Source organism: Chaetura pelagica, unplaced genomic scaffold, assembly GCF_000747805.2.
Source record: "Chaetura pelagica isolate M959 unplaced genomic scaffold, ChaPel_1.0 scaffold29, whole genome shotgun sequence".
Lineage (NCBI taxonomy): Eukaryota > Metazoa > Chordata > Aves > Apodiformes > Apodidae > Chaetura > Chaetura pelagica.
In genome coordinates, this window is record NW_009970720.1 from 3,933,342 (window position 1) to 3,948,602 (window position 15,261).

A 15,261-nucleotide genomic window follows, 5' to 3' on the forward strand; every position below is an offset into this window, starting at 1 on the left:
CTATAGCACAGGAAAACAAACAAACAACAACCACCAACTTTTTCTTCGGATATACAGAACCATAAAAAAGAAAACAAAAACAAAAAAGAAAGTCCTCTTATTTTAGGTTAAGATAATTAAGGTAATAAACTAGGACAAAAAGCGATCATAGAATCATGGAATGGTTAAGGTTGGAAGGGACCTTAAAGACCTTCAGGTTCCAACCTCCCTGCTATGAGCAGGGACACCTCCCACTAGACCAGGCTGCACAAAGCCTCATCCAACCTGGCCTTGAACACCTCCAGGGAGGGGGCATCAACAATCTCCCAAGGCAACCTATTTCAGCACCTTACTATCCTCATGGTGGAGAATTTCTTCCTGATGTCTAACCTAAATCTCCCCTCTTTCAGTTTAAAACCATTACCCCTTTCCCCATCACTTCTCTCTGGTGAAAAGCCCCTCCCCAGCTTTCCTGAAGGCCCCTTCAAGTACTGGAAGGCCGCTGTAAGTTCTCCTCAGAGCCTTCTCTTCTCCAGGCTGAACAGCTCCAACTCTCCCAGCCTGTCTTCATAGCAGAGGGGTTCCAGCCTCTTGATCATCTTCGTGGCCCTTCTCTGGGCACCTCTATGCATTTTCTGTGCTGAGGGCTGCAGACCTGTACAAAGTGATGAAGCATTTTGATTTGTAACACTACTCCAATGACCCCATTACAGTGAGGCCAGTACAACTTCACATGCAACTCTGAAGTTTAACACATCTGAGAGTCCATTAACTGTGCTGCTGAAGAAAAGTCAATACTAGTATTACAAAATTTTGGCTTGTATTTGGAAATAAATTCTCAAAAGAGAGCTCAGGTTTTTTTCTCCTTTTAAATTACTGAATTATTAATTTTAACTGAAAACCTTTATGAAATCTTAACGAGAATACAATATTGTGTTTCATTCTTGCAGTTACAAAAAAAATTGTCAGCTGAGACCTCAGGTAGGGACAGATGAGAGAGAAGATGCTGGGGAAGAAGCTTCAGGCCACAAATGAGTTGATGACATGAAACTTGGTAGGAGTGCTATCTACTGGAAGGTAGGAAGGCTGTACAGAGGGACCTGGACAGGCTGGATCAATTTGCTGGATCAAATTGCAGGAGATTCAACAAGTCCAAGTGTCAGGTCCTGCATCTTGGTAACAACAACCCCAGGCAATGCTACAAGCTTGGGGAAGAGTGGCTGGAAAGCTGTCCAGCAGAAAAGGACCTGGTGGACAGCTGGATGAACATGAACCAGCAGTGTGCCCAGGCAGCCAAGAAAGCCAACAACATCCTGGCCTGCATCAGGAACAGTGTGGCCAGCAGGTATAGGGAAGTGATTGTGCCCCTGTACTCAGCAGTGATGAGGCCACACCTTGAGTAGTGTTCAGTTCTGGGCCCTCACTACAAGGACATTGAGGTGCTGGAGTGTGTCCAGAGAAGAGCAAACCAAGTTAGCTAAGGGTCTAGAGAACAAGTCATATGAGGAGCGACTGAGGGAACTAGTCTGAATAAAGGGAGGCTGAGAAGAGACCCCATTGCCCTCTACAACTACCTGAAAGGAGATGGTAGGGATGTGGGTGTTGGCCTATTCTCCCAAGTGGATGATAGGACAAGAGGAAATGGCCTGAAGATGCAGCAAGGGAGGTTTAGATTGAATATTACGAAGAATATCAATACTGAAAAAGTAGTTAGGCACTGGAACAGCCTGCCTAGAGAAGTGGTGGAGTCACCATCCTTGAAGGCATTTAAGAAACATGTAGATGTGGCACTTCAGGGCATGTTCTTGTGATCGAGGTTGTGGGGTTTTTTTGTGGGTGTTTATTGGTGGGGTCTGTGGTTATTTGATTGTGTTGTGGTTTTTGGATTGCGTTGTGGTTTTTGTTTGTTCGGGGTTGTTTTGCTGGTTGTTATTTTGTGTTGATGATTGGACTCGAGTGATCTCAGAGGTCCTTTCCAACCATGACAATTCTGTGATTATCACAATCAGCACTGCCTACTCCCAAATTTAAGTGCATAACAAATGATACTCTATTATTCCATGTCCTAATCTAAACTTAATTTGCTGCTTCCACCAGCACACTATGGCCCTAGCACCCCTTGTGTCCCATTTCTTTCGTCTGTGTAACTCCTCACGTTTTTCATCTTCCCAGTAATATCAGTAAACCATTATGGGCCAACCAAAATAATACTGGCAGACAGAAGCGGTGCTCCTGCTTGTTCCATTATCTGTCAACTGCCTCCTGTATGCTGCCAGCAGGAACAGCTCCCACAGGATTTCAGCAACAGCTGCCCCATGCTGTGTGCCCAATGTGGCCCAGGAGCAGAGACAAACATGCCCTGCCCCGCTGGCAGGGCCCTCACCAACCTCTGCTCCCCAAGTGTTCCCTCAGCTTCAGGACAGACCATGGGAAAACTCCTGCATACTTCCCCCTGGAGTTATGTTGCTAGAAGCTCTGCACTACTGCCACTGTCTTTAAAATGAAAAGGCTTTAAACACACACACAAAAAGAGCTTCAGTTCTTCACAGTAATTCCAAGTTCGATTCAAGTAATTCTAAGTAACAACTTGAGTCTGTTCATTGATGAGAAGTTCGACATGAGCTGGCAATGTGTGCTTGCAGCCCAGAAAACCAACCATGTCCTGGGCTGCACCAAAGTAAGTGTGCCAGCAGGTGATTCTTCTTTATTTTCCTCTCATGAGATCCCACCTGAAGTGCTGTGTCCAGTTCTGGAGCTCCCAACAGAAGGACATGGACCTGTTGGAGTAAGTCCAGGGGAGGGCCATCAAGATGTTCAGAGGGTGGAAACACCTCTCCTGAGAAGACAGGCTGAGAGAGTTGAGGCTGTTCAGCCTCAGGAAGAGAAGACTCTTGGGAGACCTTATAGCAGTCTTCCAGTACCTGAAGGGGCCTACAGGAAAGCTGGGGAGGGACTTTTTACAAGTGCATTAAGCAATAGACTAGGGATAATAGTTTTAAACTGAAAGAGGGGAGATGTAGGTTAGATATTAGGAAGAAATTATTTAGTCTGAGGGTTGTGAGACACTGGAACAGGTTGCCTAGGCAAGTTGTGGATGCCCCCTCCCTGGAAATGTTCAAAGCTAGGTTGGATGGGGCATTGAGCCATCTGGTTTAGTGGGAGGTGTCCCTGCCCCTGCAGGGAGGTTTGAACTAGATGATCTTTAAGCTCCCTTCTGGCCCAAACCATTCTATGATTCCATGGTAAGTTCTAGCATTCACTTAAGAGTACTGTACCTAGAACATAATGCCACCTATATCTTCATAAAGAAAGGTTATTTATTAATTTATATTTCAAGCATAACTCAGCAGTCAGCCATTTACTTTGAAAAGTACTTCTTACTGCTAGGTACTCTGTTTCCATGGAGACTTCCTCAGATGCTCTTGTGTGAACATTCTTCATCTCTTGTTTTCTTTTTGTTAATATCACTCATCTTCCTTGCAGGCTAGTTAACTCAGGCCTGTACAGTTAAGACATTATCAGAAAGAATGTCTAAGAGGAAATGCCCAGTAGAGAAGACTGCAGCAAAAGGAAAGCAACAACTTAGGCAAAATATTGGTACTTTTTAAAAATCAAGTCCAACAGTTAACCTAGTACATACACTGCCAAGTCCACCACTAAACCATGTCCTTAAGCACCACACCTACACATCTTTTTAACACCTCCAGGGAGAGTAACTCAACACTTGCCCTCAACAGCCTCTTCCTGTGCTTGACAACCCATTCAGTATAGAAATTTTTCCTAATAGCTCATCTAAATCTCCCCTGGTGCAACTTGAAGCAACATACAGTCATAACTTTCTACTGAAAGGCTGTCAAATCTCCTTAACTACATCACATGCTCTTCTTTATAGATCACACCATATTTAGCAAGACACAATTTCCATCAGTACACAAAACCTTGATATACTTGCTGATGAAATTGACAATACAAAAAGTCAATTTCCAACCTTACATTTCATTTTTAGAAAATAAAAATCACACTGTGCAATGATGTTAATGCCTGTCTGCTGATAACTTGTTAATGGGTATTTCTCTGGTGTTATATGCATCAGGTATCAAAAATGCCTCAGTTACAGAAAAAGCTTCCAGTGGAACCTGATTTACTATAGATACCAAAGCAAATGAAACCATAAGGCTTTACGAATTCCACTGCCCCTGAATTATGTGTGAAGCTGTACTTCAAGTTTACTTCCCATTTTGTATTAAACAGGTAAGTGAAACCACTGTATGGAAACAAGCTTATTAAAAACAAAATGAAAAAGTATGTGAGTGAAGATGTTGGAATTATACCCTTTTTTGGTTTCATTTTGCTAGAATATATTGCTTGTGGAAACATCACTAAGATAGCATGATGCTGTACAGTAATGAAAAATGACATACAAATTCAAACCAGCAGGGCTATTTCTGTTCTTTAGTCTCTCCCAGGAGATAGAAGGAAAAAAAAACAAACAAAGGGTGTAGGTAAGGAATTTTGTTTGCATGTTGCAAAGGCTTCTCACACACTTTTTTCAACCTTGAACAGATCTTCATCAGCACATAACATTCAATGCAATGGAAATATGCTACACACAGACTGCACTCACGTGTAGCTTGCGTCACTACATTATTTCATTGGCCTGTGTCATCTCAAGCTGCTCTTTGCCTCGCTCTAGTTCTGAGGCTAAACTGTACCTGCAAGGCTGCATTCCCCATGATTTTGTCCTGCAGCACCATTGCCACCGCTAGCTATAGAAGTTTCGAGAACAAAGCATGGTAATACAATCCAGATGAGAATGAAAGCATGAAGAATGGTAACAATATAGGGTGCCTAGAGTAGTTTGGGATGCTTTAATACAAATGTTTCAGTTAAAACAGACAAATTTTAGTTTTCTAGTAGTAAAAAGCAAGGCTACATTTTACTTTTCCCTAGAACAAGGAAAACTCTAAGAGGAATGTACCATTTGTCCAATATTTTCCAGGATCAAAAAGTTGGAAAAATTAATCACTTCAAGTTTCTAGTCTCATTTCTACATGTTTATCCAAGGCTTCCTCAAGACTTCCAAGATTAACTCTTCTACAGAGTTGTCCATCCTATTCAAATCCTGTATTTATTACATGTCCCTGCAATCACTGAAAATCGCAGCTTGTCAGAACCTGCTCTTCTGTTAATAATTTATCATCTTGCTCTATCAAACTCCACTGCCCACTAAATCCTTTACGAAAGCACTTTGCTTTTTAAGTACGTAAGCAGTTTTGTGAGTCTCAGTTTAAAGAATGTCTATGTGGTATTTGTTCATCTCTGCCTCTTTTCCAGAAATGGATTCTTGACTATTCCCTCCTCCTTATTTTTCGGTCAGGAGAGCTGTCATTTGCCTTGCCTGCATAATCCTGCAATATAGAGCAGGACTGCTCAGCTAGACAGAGCACTGCTATTGATTCTGAACTGGAACCTTTAGGAGTCTCTTAGATTTCAACTGAAGTTGTACAGGAACAGTGGAGCTTAAGAACTATGAACGGTACTTACACAGTAGCTTAAAATGCAAGTTGGAAGTGCTTGGCTACTCACTGAATTCCTGATTTTGATTTTCTTTATAATTTTTTGACAAATTCAATACAGTTAGAACTGTATTAACTTGTTTTGGCATTACGTATAGACAGCTGCAAAGCATTGGAGCCACCAACTGTTCAAACATGGCAACAGCTACCTAACTAGTATTCGAGTGTAGTTTATACAGAACACAACCTGCAATGTAAGTTCTGTCACCACTTAATTTCATTCATTACTTAAGACACACTATTATCATATTTACTCTATTAAAATTTTGAAAGCTTCGTATTTAATTAAAAACGTATATAGTCTCAAATTATTATATTGCTACCTCTAAAGACATATGTGAACTTAATACCCTAGAAACTCTCACAGTTCTCCCTTCAATTAGACACTGAAATTAAAGAGTTACTGATAAAAGTACACAGCAGATGCAGTTCCTTGTGCACCAGTTCATAAAACCAAATTTATACAAACCTTTTATAAAGAATTTCGCAATTATTACTACAAATAATTTTCAAATATTTTAAATTAATGATCAAAATGGAAAGTCACATGATACTGTTCTGCTCAAACTATATCTTGACACAATCACAAATAATTTTTCTTGATTTTTAAAGTTTATCTTGAACATTTATCTTCAAATCCAAGTATGTATTCATTCCCCCTATTTCATTCCCTCACAGTGCATACTTCAACCGTAAATGTCTTTGAGCAGTACCAACTCAGTTGATGCAGCCAAATGTCAGCTGTTCTAAGCTTTGCCATTCTGTGGAGTTGAATGCAGCATTAGCAGGTTTGCTGATACCAGACTAGGAGGTGCTGCTGACTCTCTCAAGCAACAAGAGGCCTTGCATTTGGATCTAGATAGATTGGAGCACTGGACAGTCATCAGTGGGATTAAATTTAACAAGTCCAATTACCAGATTCTGCATCCAGTATAAATTGGTAAAAGAGTGGCTGGAAAGCAGCTCTGCAGAAAGGGATCTGGGGGTGCTGCTTGGCAGCAGACTCAACACAAGTCAGCTGTGTCCTCGCAGCCAGGACAAACTGCATCCTGGCGTGCTTCAAACATAGCCTGACCAACCAGTCAAAAGAGGTGAATTCAGCCTTGGTGTGGCCTCACGTGAAGGCATGTGTGCAGTTTAGAGGCTGAAAATTTAAGAAAGATGTGAAGGTCCTTGAATGAGTCCAGATGAGGGCAACAAAGCTGGTGAGAGGGAAGGAATGTCCTGTGAGGAGCAGCTGAAGTCTTTGAGCTTGTCTGAGGGGCAACCTCATTGCTCTCTACAGCTTCCTGAGCAGGGAAAATGGAGAGGGAGGTATCTAGTGATAGGACATATGGGAATGGTTCAAACCTGACCTAGGGAAGCTTCAGACTTGACATTAGAAAGCATTTATTTACCAAGACACTGGAACAGGCTTGACATGCTTTAACTTTTTCAAGTGGTCAGGCAGTTGGACTAGGTGATCAGTGTAGGTCCCTTCCAACTGAACTACTCTACTTTCACCTGAATTCAATCAGCACAAGTGAAGAAACACCTGGACAATGCAAGCTGTTAAGTTTGAGAATTGTGACCAGCTAACAACAGTATCTAGTACTAATTTCAGTTTGCAAAGCATCTTGAAACAAGCTGAACTTATAATACAGAAGAGCTGTCCTGAGGTAGCAGACAAGACAAAGGCAAGCTACTAGATGAGTCAAGCACACAGCTCAATTGTGAAAAGCCCAGAACTTCTTATAAAGCAGATCAGTTTTTCTTTGTATTAACACAATATTGCACTCAGTACTATGAAGTAATAGCTGAAGCATCTATAATAACAGACTCCATAGCAAGAAATACCTTATCAGATCCACTATGATAACTTTTATTACATAAACCTTTCTTCAAATATTTAAGCCATCTTAACTCTGTTGCTATTGTATTGACACCTAATTCCCTGATGGGAGAAAAAATCCTCCCCCATGAGCACCTAAGGGCTGTAGCAAGGTCCTACTACAGCTCTGTTTACTCATATCTGAAATGTAATAGCAGAATCCTAGGGAAGAATCTAACTTTCCCCCTCCATGTACTTCCATCTGTGACTTCTCAACTACTTGAATTACCAGTCACACGTTCTTTAAACATCTCTAAGTGGATTTCCGCTGATTTTGTCCAACTGCACCCCCCACTACTCTTTTAACACTCCTGGGCATTTCCATGCTTGTGATCCAGCTAGGAAAAAAAAAACCCTCACCTTGACAGCATTTCAGGATTTCAAAAATAGTAGAAAACTTCTGGTGCTTTCAGGTATAGCACCTGCAGTGTCCACAGCTGATTTCAGTCATCAGAAAAATGCATGCAAGCAAAAACCAGTTTCTTCCCCTTCCAAACACACAGGTTTTCCTGGAAGAATTTCATTTCGTAGACACCACCAATGAGACTGAGGGAATACAGAAGAAAGGTTGAAGTTTTGCCAGGTTACAGTGATTCCTTCTGTTTCCGGATCACTTATAGCAGGTATTATGCAGGAAATAATTTTATTAACCGTTTTGGTTCTTTTTCCTACATTGTGTGGACATAAATACAGACTAGTATTTGTGTATTAGTCGCATTCCCAATATACATACATTTACACAAATAGGTATACACACTTGTACAGAACCACATATGTATTGTAAGAAAGAAGTGCAGACTGAAGAAACAAGCAGCAGCTGTTAAGAAAAACATTTTCTGAAGTTTGATGAAATTAGGAAAGCTCCTGGTTTGCTTATAACACATTCCTCAGGCCCCTCAAGGTCAAAGATGTACTGTCATTTGTGAGCATAGTTAGTTTTTTACTCTGTATGCTCAGGGAAAGCCTAGCAGTGAAAACTAGGGAAATCAGAGAAATTTAACAGAAATTGCAAATATCTGCAGCTTTAAATGCCTCTCAACAATGTTCTCTGGAATACAGTGTTTATTAAAATTCTAACATACAGCCAGTTTAAACTCACATTTTAAAATTAGTAAGCAATGCTATAGAAGTTTATTAATGATCTATACATTAACACTGTGATGGATAGTTATAGGTAAGGGGAGCAACACTAGCACTTTTTGCAATGACAGATTCTAACTCTGGAGAAGCATGGCTGTGCTGTGATTACACAAACCAATGTATGAAATATTAGCAGTGCTTATGTCCGATGATTTACCTCACTTGAGGCTAATTCAAGGTGAAATTCCTAAGTTGTATTCAAGTTTTAAAACAGAATTCCCAGCTTCTTAAAAAAACAAGCAAACAAAAAAATCAAAACACAATACAGAATCACAGAGATCATCTACACACAACCTTCAGACTCAAGTCCTAGAATCCTGAAATCACAACCTGTGGGGAAGCAATATATACCTTTACCATAAAAGCTGAAACAGTCCACACCTCCGTACAGTGGATAAGAACCTTCTAAATTGCAGCTTTGACTCCTGCTACTTACACTGTTGTGCAAGTTCTATATATGAATACAAAATTACCTGCTCAAAATACTGGACAACTTGGGATTGGAACATGACAAATTGACAGCTGTAGAAAAAAAGTTTTCTATCAAACATTTCATCAAAAGCATTGATTAGCTTAGAAGTAACTGAGATTCATTAAATAAAAATAGGTCTATTACAACAAATGCTATTCACATCTTTTTAGGTTAATCTTCGTAACAGTGTGGTTTTGGATCTATACATCCAAAAAAGCATATATTTTTTGAAGTCACAGTGTTTAATCTGTGAGATCATAGCTAGGTTTCTGAGTTCACTTCCACTATCCCTGGACATGTTAGTCAGGAAGACTGGAAGCTCCAAAAGGCACTTAGGTTAGAAGAAACACATTAGATAGAAACCAATCAGTTGAGGTTTTACCTGCTTATTAGGTTTCCTAAAGAAATCTGAGCATCACTTAAAAGGTCTGAAAACGTATTTTGTTAGAGGTTAAGCAAAGTAAGAAATTAAACAGCTACTCCTCCTTATTAACACTCCCCTACTTATCATGTTCCCTCCAAGTTATTTTTTTCCTTCCCATGTAACTAATTTTTATTGTTAAAACAGTGCTACAACATTCCATTCCACTTGCACACAAAACAGTCCTTGTCCTTAGTACTCCCTCCAGATCTGGCCAAGAAGTATGCTTAATATTCTGATATTTTAGGCCAAAAGTCTCATTTTACAGTGGCATCACTTTTAAACATGAAGTCAAGGAAGACTGGCACAAATGCTGCACTTTCAGACTTGTTGGGAGATCTAAGAGCTTGAGAACTCTTTAGCAAAAGGCAAAAAAACCCAAAACTTGAACAGACGGACCAGATAAATCAGGATTATCAGTATCTGTCCTTAACCATTCACCACGCTGTCAAAATAAGGTATGCGTGAGCTTCCCAACTGTAAATAGAGAGCACACCAGAGACCTGGGATGTTCTGATTTTGTTGGGACCATGAAAAGCAAACAGATGAGGATGTTCCCATTCTGAGTAAGAGGGATAGATCTCTCCTTAGTGAACAGAAGAGTGCAGCAGCTAGCTGCAGCTCTGACAGGGTGTTTAAATCACACATAAGATTCAACTGATTAACGCACCAGTTCTACAGATTAAAACTACCATATGAAAAAATACCTTACATGCCCTGCCTTGCCACACACACGGTGGTGTCACTGCCCTTTGGAAGCAACACTGGTATCTTTAGCACACTACATACCAGCTGAAGTCATAGAATCATAAAATGGTACGGGTTGGAAGTGGTGAACTTCAACATCAGGCCAAAACCAGATATTCACAAAGAAATTCTAGGCAACCTGGGTGAGACTTTGAAAGGTCATGCTTCCAAGCGCAGGGCTGGCCTCATCACAATGGTAAGGACCATTAAATTCCAAGGAATGCTTCTGCCATAGCACCACCTTGTCCCAATCCAGGATCTCAGTCTGTGAGTACCATCTGGTGGAAGCCAGAACGAAGGCTGTAAGAACAGTGATTGGTCTGGATTTTTCAGTTTCAGGCACAAAGCAAAACAACACATTTCTCACTGTTGCTCATTGCCCCACACCAATACAAAAAAAAACCACCACCAAACCACAGACCTGAGGACAAAGGAAGTTATTTTATCTCCCACCTTAATTTCACTTGCATAGCCTTTTCTCCTTTCAGCATGTTAAGGTGATTTGCTATAACCAAACAAAATCTAGTCTTTTACCAAGGAGAGTTCTACTATGCCTCTCTGCTTCCTCCCCCAAACTCACAAAAAGTGGCTCTGCATGGAGTATGTGGTTGAGACTAAAGAACCCTTAACACTACACTTTGGTACTCCCCCAGAGCATCTAGCTCTCAGTTGTTTCCTTCTCTTTGTATCTCTTTGCAGACGGAAGAAATGCAGATGTACATATTAAAACAACTTCAATCTACGCTTTGTTCCACTGTGCTTTATCAGCACTCTCCAGAGTATCACTCACAAACAGGTTTTTTCCCCCATTTGTTATTTAGATTCTTTGGTAAAGGCTCTGTCACAGTTAACTTTTAGAAAGGAGAGGGGAGGAGCAGAATTTTCAAGCTTTCAGGGTACAGAGGGACCACTCAAGTTTAGCACTAGCAGAACTCATATGTAGTACATGTTTTATGAATAAAGCATGTTCCTTAAATTTATCTTGAATGCTGGACAGTTATTTTGTGTCTGTGATGACCGTAAGAATACGATTTTTTTTTCTTACTGGCTCCCCATGCTTATTAAAAAAACCCAGAAGGTGAAATGCAACTCAATTTAGATGTCCTCAAAATCTACAGACTTCTAATAGGCATTCTCCATGTACTACTATACCTTCCCTATCCTCAAAGAGGAACAGGCCTACAAATCAATACACATTTTAAACTTTGAACTCTTAATTTATTACCAGAGAAGCACTTACCAAGTGGAACCGCATGTACACATACACAGAGCATGTAATTTCCAAGTGTAACTCCATGTGGCTGCACATACCCAAACATGGCTCCAGGATACCGACACCACTTACCCAGTTGTCAATACAGAATGCTTTGGTATGTAGTGTTCACAGCTCCCACAGAGTATTTCCCCAGGGAACTACTCATATGTCAGAGCATTAAGTATGTCTGCCAAGGTCAGTGATGCTGCTTGGGTTTGAGTGGGAATCCAGTAGATGCAAGGATAGAGTTCAGATTTCAGAGCACATCCCAAAACGCTATTTTGACAATTACCACATGAAAGTAATCCAGAGAAGCACCCAATCAGTGTAAGAAGGCTTATGTTTTGTCATATTAGGCTACACTGCCTAATACTAAACTTTACAATTTGGGGAGAAAGTAAGCATTAATACATGGGTACAGTAATCTCCAGCTGGAATCGAGGACAGAGTTAGAGCACACCATCACAAAATTGTTGATGAAGTTGGTGATTCTATGAAGACACCACAGAATGGACTATCGAAAGTTTTGATCCCTTTTTAACCCCTACTATCCATTCTCACATTGAAAAATTATGAAGAAAAAAGTTTTTTACTTTTTTGAAGTGTTCTGAAAAACACCAGTTTTAAGTAGCAACCAGTAAGGATTCCCAGTATCCAAGAAACTACAACCAACTCAAGTCACAAGTGAACTTCACCCTCACTCACCCTCTGCTTGCAATACTTCACAGCTATTAACACACATTTCCTCCTGTCAGTGCCAAAAAACAAACTCCCCACAGAACAAAGCAGTAAGACAAAAAACGCAAAACTCTTAAGTCTCCCTATGTATAATATACTGCCAGAGCAGAAAGGGGTATCTTGAAAAAGTCAAAATCATGTCAGATGCACCCAACAGCCACGTTAGGATATCAGTACAAACTGAGAATAGTCCACTAGTTGGGCAGACAAAGCCCTGCAGGCTTTTTCACCTCTCATTTCTTTGGAGCACAACACAAAAGGCAAACAAACAAAACACCCACAATAAAACCACCACAGGCAAATGCAACAAACAAAAAAAAAAAGCACAAAAAATTATTTCACTTTTAATGAAACTAGGTTTGAAATAAATACAACTGTTGCAGCATTACAAGCCCCAAGTGGCAAAATGCTGCTTATCATTCCCAGCAGTCTATCTCTGCACTTTCTTGGGGAAAGCAAAATTCTAGACTTCCCAACGTACACAGTTCTCCAGTGATTAATTTTCTCCATTTTACTCCCCTACTCTAGCCCTAAGTTTTAACCTCCATCCATCTCAATCTCTTGTTTACAAATGCTTTAGTCACACAAATATGGTATGAATAAATGTACTTTTCTCCTCCAAATTCTAAGCACAATACCTGTTTGAAACCATACAGAACTGCATCTTTCTACTGACTGGGTACTTAATTACTAGCTATATTCAATAAGCATACCTTTAAAAAAGAACAAAACTTGAATAGTAGATACCAAGATGTGAACATCTGTTGTCAAAGTGATCAGCACAATCCTTAGATATGAGTTGCTAGGAAATAAAGGTAAAAAGAAACATCCTAATTCAGAATACAGCTTCAAACAGGAGCTGACTCAGACCGAGCTAAACAACATGCTTATTTTTGTTTGTGCTGATCTCCTTGGATAACCTGTATTACAGATCGCTCATGCAGCCTCCCTGAGCAAAACCTGCTTTCACTGCCTTGCTAAAGGAGCCTCTCAAACGCCTAGGATCTATTCATAACTCAACCACTTTATTTTCACCTGAGATCATTGAGTTTCCTGCAAATGGAGACACTGAATGGAGAGAATGGCAAAGAACTACTTCCATGACTACTTCCCTAGGGACTCAGATATTAAGGCACAGAGACTAACGCAGATTTAAGAGCAGTTTTTTTTCAGCATCTCTAGTCCCAGTTTGCCACAAAGTCAGAGATGTTCCAAGCTTACAGGCTGGATGTGGAAAACACTTCAAGGAGCTCTGGTGTGTTTGTTAATCATGACAACTCCAAAACACTCTTGACATTATTCTTGGAATTATGTCAGCAAGCATATTTGAGATTTCTGACACCTAATCAGCATATTCACCTGAACAGAAGTCCAGTCCAACACTATTAGAAACACTAGCTATTTGTTACTGGAAAATCAGGGCTAAATCTCCACTAGAAGATGCTGACAAATACCAGGAGCATGTATTTGGTAACATACAGAAGAACGTTAAAAAACAGCTGTATTACCTTCAGACTGGAATTGAACTATGAACGGAGCAGTTCAGATGGCAAAACTTGCTCATGAAAATGAACTACCCTGTGCAATGTCAAACTAGTATCATTCTACTTGCAGAATTTCTGTGATGGCTGCAAGGGGGCACTTCTTCACACAAAATGCTACGAAAGTCTATTTCCTGCCACAGACTTTGAAATATAAGCATGATATAATTTCAAAGAATTTCATGACTTGTAGTGAAAAAGTTTGACAGACACACAGATAGATACCTACTCATGACACGCTTTTACACTTAATCTGATCACATTGACACAAATGAAACTAATCCCAGAACTGTAGTATCTTATTTTACATCATATCAAGAACTATTTAACATAAAGCAGCCACACATCTGCACCCCACATACAGTAACTTCCAGTCATAAAATCAACAGATCAATTACTCTTCAACCAGCATGTCTTTCAAAAGCTTCTAGCAGGTAAGAATAAAGGGTTGCTGCTTCCCCCCCCCCCCCCCCCCCCAAATTGAAAACCCATTAGCAGGCCTTACAGAAGGCTGAAGGTGTTAATATTTTAAGCAACAAACATACTAAAATGCAGACTTTTTCATCACTAGGCATGGCTTCTCATATTAAGAAGCTGTTTCATGTGAGACTGAATAAGAAGAATGATGAAAACTGAGGCAACTTCAATAAATACGACAAAGAAGAAGAAAAGTGAGTTTTCAGATGTTATTAAGACACATCATTTTTTAGTCTTTGTAAAACTAGGAAAGCAAAAAACACTTTAAGCCTGCAGAGATTTACGGGGGTTTAACACAAAGATTTTCTACTTCAAAGTACGTGTACGCTTTCCAAGTACTACAGTAATACTCAGAAACTATGGAGTTAAGGCTGATTTCTCCCACAAAACATAGGCGTTTGCCAAAGTAGTATGGGATGAGTTAAAAAAAAAAAAAGCTACACACATATCAAAACAGCTAACTAGTGACTCAATACTTCTCAAGTGCTCATATTTTACACCTCTGTAGAAGACAGTTAAAGAACTATAGAAGTGACTAGAAAAGTGCCTCTCCTGTACAACAGCAGAGGCAGTTTTACTTCTGCATCAAGTACACTAAGCAGGAACTAGTTAATTTGTTCTATTGCAGGAAAAAGCACTGCCATAAATGCACTTTAAAAGATGTGGGTATCTGGAATCTTTTAAAGATTCTATAACATGTCACCCAAAGGATTTCTTATTGTTGTACAATGCCTTATCCATTGTTAAAATCCAGACCATTTCTATCCAAACTGCTGACATGCCCCACAGCAGGACAGTTGCTGTAACATTCTTGTCAGTCACAGCAGCATACAAGGCATAGAAAATACAGATTAAGTAACCTAACCCATCTTCTGCCTCAACTGAACTTTCCACTCTCTTCTCTTCATCTTCCCTACCTTTAATCATACCCATGATCACCTCCCATCTCCTAGGGAATATTGTATTTTTTTCCAGCAGGAAACAGGCTTGCAGATTTCTCCTGCAAGGAAGACGAACCGCCGGCACTTATTAGCAGGGTAGACGG